Genomic DNA, 13,406 nt, shown 5'->3' on the forward strand with positions numbered 1-13,406 from the left:
TTTTGTGGGGAATAAAAAAATAAAAATAAAAATAAAAATAATAATAATAATATTAATATTAATATTTCAGATACATACCTGTACAGTAGTTAAACGTAAAAGATTTTGAAGGGCTACCGAAACTGTCTTAAGTCATACACGTGTAAATATAACATGTTATATTGCAATTATTTATATTTAGTAGGTTTTAAATACTGTGTGGAATGAAAAGTGGAATGTAATGGATCAAAATTCTATCCTCTTCAGGTCAACTAAGCAGAATTTGTTTCTTTTAAAGAAGTTTCAGATGTGAATCCCCTTTTACTGGCAGCATTTTGTTCTTTCAGTTTTTTTATATATATCCAGTGGTATAATAAGATACTAAATTTTATTTATATTGCAGTTGAAATTGAAATCAATTTTGCATCATTTTATATTGCAGTTGAAATTGAAATCAATTTTGTATCATTTTGCACAGTCACTTTGACCCAGAAACATATTCTGAGTTTTAGACAGCAAAAAGGAAAGTTTCAGCCAACATCTTAACAATCTCGGCAACAATTTTTTACCTTAAAGCAAAATATGTTCCTGGGTCAAGATGACAAAATGATCAAGCAGGTATATGTATATGCATATACCTATTAAAAAGAAAATTACTGTATATTTTACATTACTGTATATTACTGCTCCTCTCATTCTCACTGCTGAAACACCTAAACTCTCAGAGAGAGATCAGGTCAAGAGGTGATCCTCTTATTTGAGCAGGAGGTGAGAATGAACAGGCCAGGATCTCTGAGCCCCCAGAGCGGTGACACTGAGGAGGCCTGACAGACTGCTCCTCTGTCAGCAGATGGGCGGTATCAATAATTCAGTCTGGAGACTGTTGCATGCTGCTTTGTCTCATGTCTTATCACCACAGCTCTCTCACAGTCAGGGTAAGGAAACACAAGGGCCACATCTACCTCCTTAGCAGTGACCCCTGAATCTGTATCGCACATGCCCATCTGCATAAATAAAAACTAAATAAGAACAAATAGACAGGTCTATAGCAGTGGTATGTGATGGGTTTCAGAAATAAGATATTATTTTTTAATCCAAGGTAAATTCATGTTTCAGTTCCCTTTCTGGTTTAGGGAACAGACCCCCCCCCAAAAACAAACAAACAAATAAATAAATAAATAAATAAATAGTACACACATATTTTTTTCTACACACTTTCTTTAAAAACTTTAAAAATTAATAGTGAATATATAGCTATTAATATTACTTATATATAATAGTTATTTGTTAAACCATTTTTTCAAAAAACTTTTTTTAATTAAAACTACACACACACATGTGTGTGTGTGTGTGTGTGTGTGTGTGTGTGTGTGTGTGTGTGTATCTGTGCATATAGAAACAAACATTATTGCTACTACTACTAATATACTGTACATTATGCATAATATAGTTCAGGAATAATACAATAAATGTGATTCGCCCTAGGACATGGTAACATGAGGGATGTGTACAGTATATATGGCTATTAATATTAATAGTTAATGTCTTTTGAGGTCATTTTTTTAAATCCCCTGTAAACACTGCAGGTGTCATGAAGGTCACTGGACCTTTAATTTAACAGAGCTGAGTGGTCATTAAAAACCAGCTCTCTCATACGTTATTATGTAAATTTCACTTCCATTTGGATGTGATAATGTCCAAGTGAGTTATTTATGATGCCATTAGTCTATCTTTTTCCACCATGCTAACATGGCTTTTGATTGACATGATATACAGCTAATCACAGTGAAGTGGAGGACTTGCCTCGTCCCTGGCTGTATGTCATGAATTAATGCCGGTCCTGTGCTGTTGATGATGAATTCAGAGTGTCACATTTGGCCGGTGGTCCTGGCAGTAGCCTAGATCCGGGCCTGAGGTTTACATGCATTGCATATGCAGACGGTGTGAGTGTGTGAAGGTCGAGGGGTGGCAGGAGTGACATCCTGTTGCACTTAATTCACTTTCACTATGTACCGCCCCTCTCAGATGCTCATTATTTAACAATTCCATCCACTTACTAGGAGAAATGTGTGTGTGTGTGGCAGAAGGGAATGAGAAGATGGTGGGCCGTCTGTCAGGTCTGTACCCTCCTTTAACCCAGAAGTTTTTACTGATCCACCCTCCCACACATGCACACAGACATGAGCTAATGTAATATTAACGGCCAATCTCTCTGTCTGATCCAGAAAGGTCATTTTCTCAGTCCAGCCTTTTCTTCCATTTAATCCTCGTCTTTTATTTATTTTCAGTGAGCCCATATTAACATTTAATTTTAATGATTTAGATTCTACAATGCAAAGTGAAAAACAGAAAATGTAAAAAAAAAAAAAAAAAAAATGCACAGTTAAAGAATTTTTATTTAAATCATTCAAATTTGAACTAGATTCCCTTAATGGAAAACAAAATTATTTACATTATTATTTATAATATTTACAACAATTCCTGTAGTTTGAATATAGTTTGTCACAATATTTCCACATTTTCTATTTAGTCATACAAATTGTTAAATCTAACTTATTCTTATCACTTTCTATTGCTTCTCCAAACTACACATCCCATAATCCCACTTTTTTTTAATTCAGGTCACATGATTATAAGCAGGGAGCAGATGGTACAGAGTCATGTGATGTTGTGAGAGGTTCTCCTGCGTCTGATGTGAGTGTTAAGTACTCTCCTAAGAAAAAGGGTAATGTATGAAAATTAGCTTTGTTCAGTTGTGACTCTGGTTAAATGGATTGTTCTTTTCAGCTGAGAATATGTCAGGTGGAGGTCAGTGTTTAACGATGGAGAGGAGGTAAGAGGAAGGGGGAGGGTAGGCCAGAAAGGATGCTCTCTCGTTACCGTGGCATTCAGAAAGAACACTGTACGATGGGATAATTGCATGTGATGTTATACATATAAAACATAATGTCCCATCTGTTATGTGGGCTGAAGAATGTCTTTATGAATTTCTGTGTTAATCCTGAGATGTGTGATTTGGTTTATCATGGCTATGTGAGAGGCCTGGATTTTATTTTATTTTTTTCTTTGAGAGAGCTGTTGTGTGTGTTTTGTCTTCTTCTGCTGTCCAATCAAATTGGGTTGAATCATTTGTTTACTGTTCGGCTGACCATTTTTTTTTTTTTTAAAGTAGATTAGCCATAATAAGCTGTTGCTTTCCATTTGGGTATCTTTTGTTTCGCAGTGTTGGTCAAGTGAAGCGAGCCTTGTGCTTTCACAATGTCTGTTGTGAATATGCACATTATGCTAAACTATGGTTATACTCTATTTTAAACACTTACCAGGATTGTGTGCAATTCAGAAATAAATTGGAAATGAAGTTCCTATACTCAAATCCTGATTTGCCATAATTGTTGTATTATGTGATCCACCTCTCTACCACAACAGATTTTTTATTTCTATTATTAAATAACAGCTTGTAATACAGTTAAATCACAGCCCTTGCTTCTATCACATTAGTTATGTATTGCACACTGAAACAGTTTCACAGCAGTTTTCCACATTTTGTGAGGTTTGTTTTGCTTTCACATTACTAATGCTCATCTACCAAATGATTTACGCTGAATGTGACATAAAATAATTGCCATTGACAGGTTAACTTAATGAATAAAGACGATATGAACAACAGAATACATATGCATTTTTTAAAATCATAGTTGTTAAAAAAGTTATGAATGTCCATCATGAAGGTCCTTCTCAGTAAAGATCCTTCATTATGGACAAAGGAGCTTTTTCTAATGGATGAAGAGTTCTGTATCTAATTGTTAAAAAAAGTCCACTGGTATTGGTATTTCTTTTGCATAGGCTAATGTTGAAAAGCTAAACAATTAACCACAACGTTAGTATTTCTACAATTGCGTTACAAATTTACTCAAGATTATTTAAATCAGTTGGCTAAAGATCAGAAACATCACAAGCTGGCTTTGATAAGTTATTTAAATGTATTTCAATTCAATTCTCACAAACCAGTTCACATATGATGCTTTTAAATAATTTTATTTCAGTCTGACAGGGAATTTAAGTGGCTGTAGCTGTGCTGGTTTCAAAACAAGTTTGCTGTGTATATATCTCTGTTGATTCATGACAGTAAAGAAATCTCTTGTATTCTGTTGCTGTGTATGTTTGTTTACAATTACACCAAGTGAAAAATGATTCACTGTCCAGATGGAACCAACCCAGGGTCTGAATTGGGGCTGCATTTCCCAAAAGCATCGCAAGCCCAGTACATAGTAGATCCATTGCCATCAATGGTCTCTACGATTAACTTCTCTCACAATGCTTTTGAGAAATGTAGCCCTGGACTATGGTTTGCGAATTGTTTACCTCTATGCTAGAGTGACTGCAGTTTTAGTAAAATTTAGTCTTTAACATTTCAAAAAGTATCTCATATCTCGTATCTATTGCAGCTATAGGCATTAAAAACCATGTCATGAGAGGCTTTATGAGATTTATAAAGCATCCCCCCACTTTTTAGATCGTAGAAGCCAGTTTAACTCGGCATAGATTACATTTGCTCAAGTACGATGGATTACATCATACAATCTCATTAATTAAAGCAAGTCTTTTTGGTTCAAGAGAAAGATGGAAGACTACAGAAAAGCAATGCATTGTGTGAAAAAACCTAATTCTTATCCCTGTGACGTTGCTTTCTTTCTCCACTTTACCTCATCAAACAAAACTGCTCTGGCCTTGCTGTCGGGGCAAGACAGTTCACAAAGTCCTACATGGGTTTTAAAGCAACCCTCAAGGCCCTTTTTAGTTCCCAAAGCTGCCAGACATCTCTCTCTGACTTCAATTTTAATAAACTGATGAGATAGCAAAAACCCATGTTCCCTACACCAGTATGATTAAAATGCAATTACAACATCTTGGTCCACATCTCAGGAGCATTTTCACAATTACACTCGCTTTTGATTAGGTTGAAAAAGCAAGTTGACACAATGGCATCATAATTAAGAAGGCAATTGTCACATCTCGAAAAATGGTGCATCGTTGGACATCATTTCCCTGCCAATCTAAAGATTATGTTGTGCTTGTGACTCTGGTGAGATTGGGTTGTAATTACTTGATTGCATTAGTAAGTAACTTGAAATCTGCGTAATTGGACTGCATTATATAGCAGCTGGTTGGGAAAGAGCCAGGCTGAGATTTAATATGTCTACCCCTGCAGACAAGAGGTTTCACCCAACAAGATAACAAGCTATGTGCTTTGGAGATGTGGGAGTAATGCATGGATAATGATTATGTCTTAAATCAACAAATAATTGTTGCAAAAAAAGTTCTTACAGGTAAGGTTTGAAACACACATAGCAATGATCAGGGCCAAAGCAGGGTCATTTTAGTTTTCACTTGTCAAAATGTTTCACTTGTGTAGCCAGATATTTAAATAGATCCTTCTAAAAATCATTCTAATATGCTGATTTGGTGCTCAAGAAAGTTGAAATGTGTCGAAAACACACATAATAATGTTTTTATCGACACTTTTGATACTTCAATTTAATGCTCTCTTGCTGAATCAAAGTGTTAATTTCTACAGTAAAAAAAAAAAAAAAAAAAAAAAAAAATTCTTACTGTATATAAGAAGTTTGAGATTGTAGGCAGATTGACTTTTCATTCTCAACGCTTCATGAACTCTTTCATCCTGATTTGTTTGCTGAAATTCTCTGGTGGATCTTTTTTCTTTAGGGTTCATGGGAAGAGTATTTCTTACCTGGAATTTGTCTTTTAAATATAATTTTTGCTTTTTTGAAATGAAGTTGAAATTACTTTGGCAGATGGCTTCAACGGAAACATATATCAATGACCATATACAGTACTGTAGCTTTTAAAGGTTTATACAGAGTCATGTGAAATTAATTTTCATAGTAATTAATTAATCAGGCTTTCCTCATGCAACATTTCAGTCAGGTTGACGATAGCTTATTGGATATATGTTCATTGTAAAACTATAGGGTCACTCATATGAAATGTAATTTGAACCCTTCTTATGATGTCCGTCCACAGTATGAGGTTGAAAATGTCAGATCTTGCTGTTCCATCAGTCTTATGTTTGCACAAACTCTTTAAAAATTCCGTTACAGACACAGTGCTTCTAGTTGCCTTCGCCTTGGCCTGTAGCATGCCTCAGATATTTGAGAGATTTGATTGTCTGCTTCATTTTTGTCGCCTCATGTGATTAAAGGAACCCATTGATTGTATCATATTATCTGAGTAATTGATTGTAACTGGTTATTAACCTCTAAGAACTTTATGTCCAGTGTGCCATTGCATGAGGACAGGCCTTAATCACTCACAAATGGCAGCCATTAATGAGGTTAGTTCCTGGTTCTGCTCCATAACTTTATTTGTTCCAGGAGGCATTGACAAGGGCATCCAGATGCTGAAGTTTACTTTTCTGTGAATTGATTTCTTTCCTGTTTAACCACATTCTTTGTCACATTGATAAATGTGGGCTTATTTAATGTAAACTGCAATAAATATTTTTTTTAAATACAGCCCGATAGCACTTTTGCAATCCAGGATTTCATGAGCATGCTTATGAAGCCAAATCTGATATGATCTCAAAAAGACATTTTCTGGCTTTGATTTTAGATGAGATTATAGGAGATCTGATATTTAATACCTGCACAGCGTAACTATCTGTTCTATAGATAGGACTATACTGCACTCTGTGTTTCAGTGTTTATCTGGTATACATCACTGGTTATTACTTTGGCAAAGTGATTCGCAAAGGACGACTTTGTTATCTGGTAATGCTTGAAGTGTACCCTAATATAACGAGAGCCAATGTCCAAAATAGTTTCTGCACATTATCAGATGGTACATTGAAATGACACACACTTTGACAGGTTATGGAAAATGGGCAAATAATGTGACTCATCGATGGAAGATTTTACCATCTGCCACGTTATGTCAGAGAGTCATAGCATGTATGAACACCTGCATTTTTTTTTTATTTATTATTATTTTTACTTTTTTGCTACTCAAAATCATTATGACTTTTTTTAGATACATCTGTAAACAAAGACTACACTAACAACAACAAAAAGTGATTTTGTATTACAATGGTTTTGGTGTTAAAGTACATTAAACATTCTGTATGGTGCATATATAGAGCAGAATATTTAAATAATGTTTTTATATGTCTGAATACTAAATAGTCTAAATATAATGAATACTGTATTTTGAAGGCAGAAAGATAACAAATATTTTAGTCAGATGTTCTTTCAGTAAGCACAAGCTTCATACGATGAAGGTCAAACTTGTATTGTGTGATAAGTCATTTGTTTTGATTTGCTAAAAAGAACCTCTTCATACAATTAGAGTCATATGTTTGTGAATTAGAGTTGCTCCGTTCATTGCTGATTCACTATAAATAAGTTGCTCATTAGATATTTTTTAAATATGACTTCACGGTTTGTGTGGTATGTTTTGGATTCACTAAAAAATTGGCTCATATGTTTTTGTTATATGTTTATGTTATTTGTTCATAAATTGGACTACACTGGTCGCTCAGTGTTTGTTTTTGCATGCAGTCATCTATAACAACTTAATAGAAAGGTGTGCTTTCTAATTATTTATTTGCTTTACAATTTTTTCCCCTATCACATTAAATTCAAATCGCAATCCCACAACTCAGATTAGAATTATTTATTTTTTGTGAGCAGTGCAGGAAATACAGATTGAGTAACAATGCACATGCAGAAACTGTTTCTCATTTGACTGACATGATTTATTTCATATCTGCTTTATTTTGTGCACAACACAAGAGAAGTATTTAAAGAAGTATTCTAACAAAATTGTATCTAAGATAGATAACTTTAAAATGAAGTGTGCCTGAAAATGTTATTGGGCTGAATATCGTTATTCAGTTTCATTTTTGAATTCTGGATATATAATGCTGTTATATTTATTCTTTTGCAACCCTCCATATTTGATACCATCACTTTACAATGGTAAGTTCAAAGGAAGCAAGTATGAATAAAGTCACTTTTATCAACTTTTTTTTTTCTATTATGATGACATATTGCTGGACCCTGCCAAGGAGACGTCCTGTGTGTCCTTCCTTATTTCATTAGGGCCAGCTATGCCATGATTATGTTGGATTGTGGGAAACCCAGGATGTACTGTAGCTGTAGGGGGAAACATATGTGGTGTGAGGAGTGAACCAGAAGGCTGGAACTTGGAGGTCCAGTGTACCATCTGTTTCCCTCCCCTTCATGAGCCAGGGAGCCCTCGGAGCTCATAGTGAGATCAGCTCTCCCAAAATCCAACCCTAAAACAGCTTGTAATCCCAAAGGAGGGGGGAGGGAGGTCATAACCATGTCCAGCAGTGGTGTACAGCACTGGTAGCCAAAACAGCTTTGGGTCCTGTGTAAATGTCTACATACATAACATGCCATCATCTCATTAAATGGCAGAATAGCATTATGAGAAACCCAAAGAAGATTTACCCCAGAAGCTCATAGACACAAATTGCTACGTTCTGATGAATACTACACTCACACAGCGCAGAAATCTTTAAGTATGCCAATGTGTGCAGATTTTGTCTGAACATTGTGTGAATTTGGTCAGTGGTTGCATGCAGTGGGTCTGTGAGGGACATTTTTATGTAAATCAGTACCGATCAAATCAATAAAAAGTAGTTTTATTAGCATATCTTGTTTTCTGATCAATTTGCTCCCATACACAAATGTCCACTAATATCTTAAAATATCATTAATAATTAATAATGCATTAATGCAATTTTATAGTAACCCAACACTTTTTAATATAGCAAACAAACTGAACAAATCACATTCAGTATATACATGCTGTACGTAAAATGTTTTGACAGTGTTTCACATAATTTGGATTTCATGAAATATTTTTTACAAAACTTGAAGGTCAACATTTATACAAAAGATTTCCATTCAAGTACATTTTACAGGAATAGTTAACCTTAAAAAAATAAAATTTGCTGAAAATACTCATCTTGAGGCCATGCAAGATGTAGAATTTGTTTGTTCATCAGAACACATTTAAAAAAAAAAAATGTAGGACTTTTCCTTTAAAAGTTCTATTTGGACTTATACCAAAGACATTGCTTCAAAGCATCTTTACCAAAAACAAGCATATCTTTTGCATGAATTAAAAATCCTTTACATTAAATTGATCTATACTATGCATATTAGTGGGTAAATTTTTATTAAACAATGGTTAATTTGCATCACTTGTTGCATGGAGTTTCAGCCTCTGTTTCCCTTTATCTGACGGACTGCCACTGGTAGTGTGTAGCCTGCTGTGTTGGAATATGCCAAATAATCTTACATTTGTCACCCAGCTCTGCTTTGGGCTAACATTTGTCCAGACACCCAGACTCACTTTTCAAACTCTCCCTCCCCTCCATTTCTTTTTATAGCTCTTTACTAGCTCTTTTGAATTGGTGACTTGTCCTCGTACGCTGTTGGTACACATGTTGACCTGTTGAGATGGTTTTAGGTTTCATCCCCACATTCTGAAACTGAATTGAAATGAGTAAGACTGTGTTTAGCCCTTAAGCATCACATCAAGTGGAGTCCTCCTACCACATCTCCTCTGATTGACCTCACCATGCACTACTGCCCAAAATAAGGCTATAAATGAAGTGTGCAGTGTTGTTGTTTCAGTGTGTGCGATTGCAGGCTTCCTTTAGCTTCATCATTTTTATTTAGCTTTTTCTTTTTTCTTTTCTTTTTTTTCTTTTCTAAGGCATGTTTATAAAAATTACTTAAATGTCTTAATTGAACTATGGCCTAATCCTGGATTTATCTAAGCCCTGTCTGTGAAACCAGGTCTACAGGTATATGTCATAATTATGACTTTATATCTCACAATTGCTATTTGAGTTCTCACAGCTGTGACTTCACATGCAATGTGACTTTTCATTAACTTAGCATATCATAATTTTTGCTTTATTTCCTAATTTTGACTTTTTTTATCATAATTTCGATTTTGTCATAGTTATGACATTATGACAATTTTAAAATCTATAATTGTAAATTGTGAAATCTCATAATTTCAACTTTTTATTTCATAATTATATGAGTGTCATAAGTTTGACTTTTTTTGTTATGATTTATATAATTTGTTATAATTTTGATTGACTGTCAAAATTATGACTAACTACTTTGGCTATTCAATAATTTAGATTTAATTATCTCATAATTTTGATGTTTTATTTCATAGCTATGAGTTTTTGTATCATAACTGTGACCTTGTATGTTATACTTTTAACCTTTTATTTTTTATTTATTTTTATTTATTTATTTATTTTTTTTTTTAAGTGGAAACAGATGGATATTGAAAGCAGGATGTAGTGAGCCTGGATGCATTAAAAGCATTATCTCAGCATACACAAGCCATGTGCTTTGTTTATCTGCTGAGAGAAGCAAAACACCTAAAGGAAAGATTGTTAAGATATAATTTGCTTCTAAGTGCATCTGCATAACAAAGTTCTGTATCTGCATCATTTGCACTGCTGTGCCATTATAAATCTAGAAATGGTCATGAACCATTTTTATATGTTTTCAAATGTAACATTATGTGTGCAGAGTTTTCCCCATGGTTTTGAGGTTATAGTAGAAGCAATTAATTTTTATAGAATATCACACCTGAAGTCATGTATAAAAGCAGCTGCAAAAGCCCAACCGACTGATACAAAGGGGTTTGTGGGTAATTTAGACTACGACCATATGCAAATGGATTGTTGCTTGTGAGCTGCACTCAGATGAGAGCAAATTGGTCTAGCTCAAATTTGAAAACTTTCCAGCCAGGATGGCTTTGTCTGTCTTCCATTCACAGTGGAAAAGCTGCAAAAGGATCCCAGGTGACTCATTTTAAATAAATTATGAGGCAGAATATGTTGATAAAGCCAAATGACACATTAACAGCAGAGCCAGACTTGCTTTATAACTCATCCAAATGCACAAAAAGGTTTATTGAAAAAAAAAGAGAGAAAAACAAAAATACACGTGTGACCAGTCCTCTTAGAGCTCTCTAACAAATAAAATCATTAAGGTCTCTGTTCTCCACTCCCTTTCTAACAGAAGGTTACTCAATTCTTCTCTCCCCATGTGGACAGGCTGTGTTTTAAGTGTTATTGATATACCTGGCCCAGCTGCCTTCATATCTTATAAATGTTACAGTATCATCAAAAACATGCCTGCCCATCTTTTCTGAATAGAGCTGCTGGTCTTATATGGAAACAGCTGTAAAATAAATAAATAAAAAAACTCTCCATCATCAAGAATTAGGTGCTGCAGGCCACAGACACAGATTTCGTAGTTCAGCCACCTCTTATTATATGTACGTTGTCAGAAACAGTGGGTCTCATTCTCTTATAATTGCTTCTAGATTTTCTTATCCTTAGTGAATCCGATTCAAAATTTTCAACAGGTGCCAAAGCATATAAATTTGTTTTTCCCATCATTCTGATGTTGATGAATCCAGATTATTCTAAATGAGAGAGCACATGCCCGCAGGTGGTAATTAGCAGAATACGCGCCCAAACTATATCTATATACATGCTTTCCACACAACCTATGTATAGCCATTTGTCACTCTCTGCAACTGTATTATTATACTCTGCAAAGATGCTGTCTCGTCTGAAAGCATGCACACATCTAGATCTTTGAGTAAAGCAAGTATGCCATTCACAAAATTGGATAAAACACAATAAGCACTTTTTATATACTGTATGTCAGTGACTATCTCGTTTATAGTTTATGAAGGTTTATTAAAATGTCAGTAAGGAAACTCTAATTTTTAATGTCTTCATGTCCCCCAATTATAATAATAACAATAATAATAATAATTGTTAGCAAGCCTTATTATTGTTGTTGTTATGAAATGTGGAATTTAGCCATGTGCTTGAAATGGAAGTCTATGGGGATGATTGGTGGGTTTAGGAGCCGAAATCTTTAGACATTTTGTTAAATTGTATAGTTGCCAGAGTTAAATTGTCAATAGATGATTAGATACTTGCAGCTTTGCCTGTCATATAGTAGTTTGCCTGTAATATAAAAATAGTGTGGTAAACTGAGCATTTCTTACATTAGTTTTAGTTCTGTACAATTTCCCCAAAGGCTTTTATCTTTAGTTCATTGTTTAGTGCAAAATAAGGAACAAGTGAAAATAATGTTTGTATTATTTAACAACATGTCACAGATACTGTTCGTATATGTTGTAAGCTTTACAAAAATTAGTAGTCGACTACTTCTTGATATATGAAATCTGAGATCATATGCAGACACACTATTACCATATTATCACAATTGCTTTTTACTTTGCTCTGTGTGCCAAACAATGCTGCTATGAAGATAAGCACCTCTGGCATAAAAAAGGCACAGGCTAATAATTTTCCCATTGTACTCTTTTCAAAGCCATGTATTTCCCAGACCTCTTGTTAACGACTGATTACTTGGAAAATAGTGTTGTGCTATCCTTGGATCTCTCAGCAGAATCCTGTTAGGGAATTCTCAGCAAGTTACGAGCGTGAGATAGTAGGAGAAATAACATTAAGCTCGCATCCTCCCCCTCATCATTAACAAGCTTGTTAGAATGGGTGTTTTAATGATGGAATTCCAAACTTGTTTGTTAACCAGCTTGTTTCGGTGGCTGGTTTGGAGACAAATCATGAATGAAAACATGACCCGGTGTGCTCTGTGAATAACTATGGAACGGTGAGTCATCAGCTTAGCCACTGCTTTCTTATTTTATCTAAAGGGAGCTTGTTAAGACTTGAAAGATTGTATAAAAGCACCCACCAGTGAAACAAGTTGACAGCCCTCTGCTTCCTTTTTGGCGAAGTTTCTATGTCTTGATGTCTAAATGACGCTCATGCCGTGTGGTAAATGTGTGAGATATGGCTCATATGGTGTAAAAATGATGAATCACTTGCACTAGCTAACATGACTTAGGCATCTACCCGACGCCCTCATCGATGATGATCGATAGGAGAGGCTGGGTGGAGGTTATTTTTGGGCGAAAACTTGGCAATTTATCTCAATAATGAGTTTTTCTTATATGTGAAAGGGCAATACTGTCTAAATTTGGGTGGGTGTATGTGGGGGCGAGTGCATGAGTCCTCTGCTTTTGGAACTGAATGTCAACACCATTTGAGCAAAGACTTTTGAAGGGGCAGCTTTAGAGATTGAAGCTTTTAAAATCTAACAAGCAATCCCACTGTTTAGAAGGCTGGCAAGAATACAGAGAGAAAGAGACCTGTGGAAGAAAATCTATTTCTCACACCATTTTGCTTAAAAGTAAAGTTCCAAACTCAAGAGTTAGAACACAGGGGCAGCTGTGGCCTAATGGTTAGACAGTTGGACTTGTAACCTGAAGGTCGCAGGTTCGAGTCTCGGTGCTGG

The 13,406-nt window shown here is 35.0% G+C and overlaps 1 protein-coding gene across 4 annotated transcripts in view; it reads left to right on the forward strand.

The window, feature by feature from the left end:
- The first annotated feature begins 2,613 nt into the window (after positions 1-2,613).
- Positions 2,614-13,406, forward strand: part of LOC109053261 (t-SNARE domain-containing protein 1-like) — a 105,223-nt gene continuing 94,430 nt past the window's right edge. For 3 of the 4 annotated variants that reach the window (XR_006162013.1, XM_042772935.1, XM_042772937.1), the window contains exon 1: positions 2,614-2,673. The gene's annotated coding sequence lies outside the window, so the exon portion shown is untranslated. Of the gene's footprint in view, positions 2,705-13,406 lie in introns of all 4 variants that reach the window. The other variant, XM_042772936.1, reaches the window with a different exon arrangement.

This window comes from Cyprinus carpio, chromosome A16 (assembly GCF_018340385.1).
Source record: "Cyprinus carpio isolate SPL01 chromosome A16, ASM1834038v1, whole genome shotgun sequence".
NCBI classification, from domain to species: domain Eukaryota; kingdom Metazoa; phylum Chordata; class Actinopteri; order Cypriniformes; family Cyprinidae; genus Cyprinus; species Cyprinus carpio.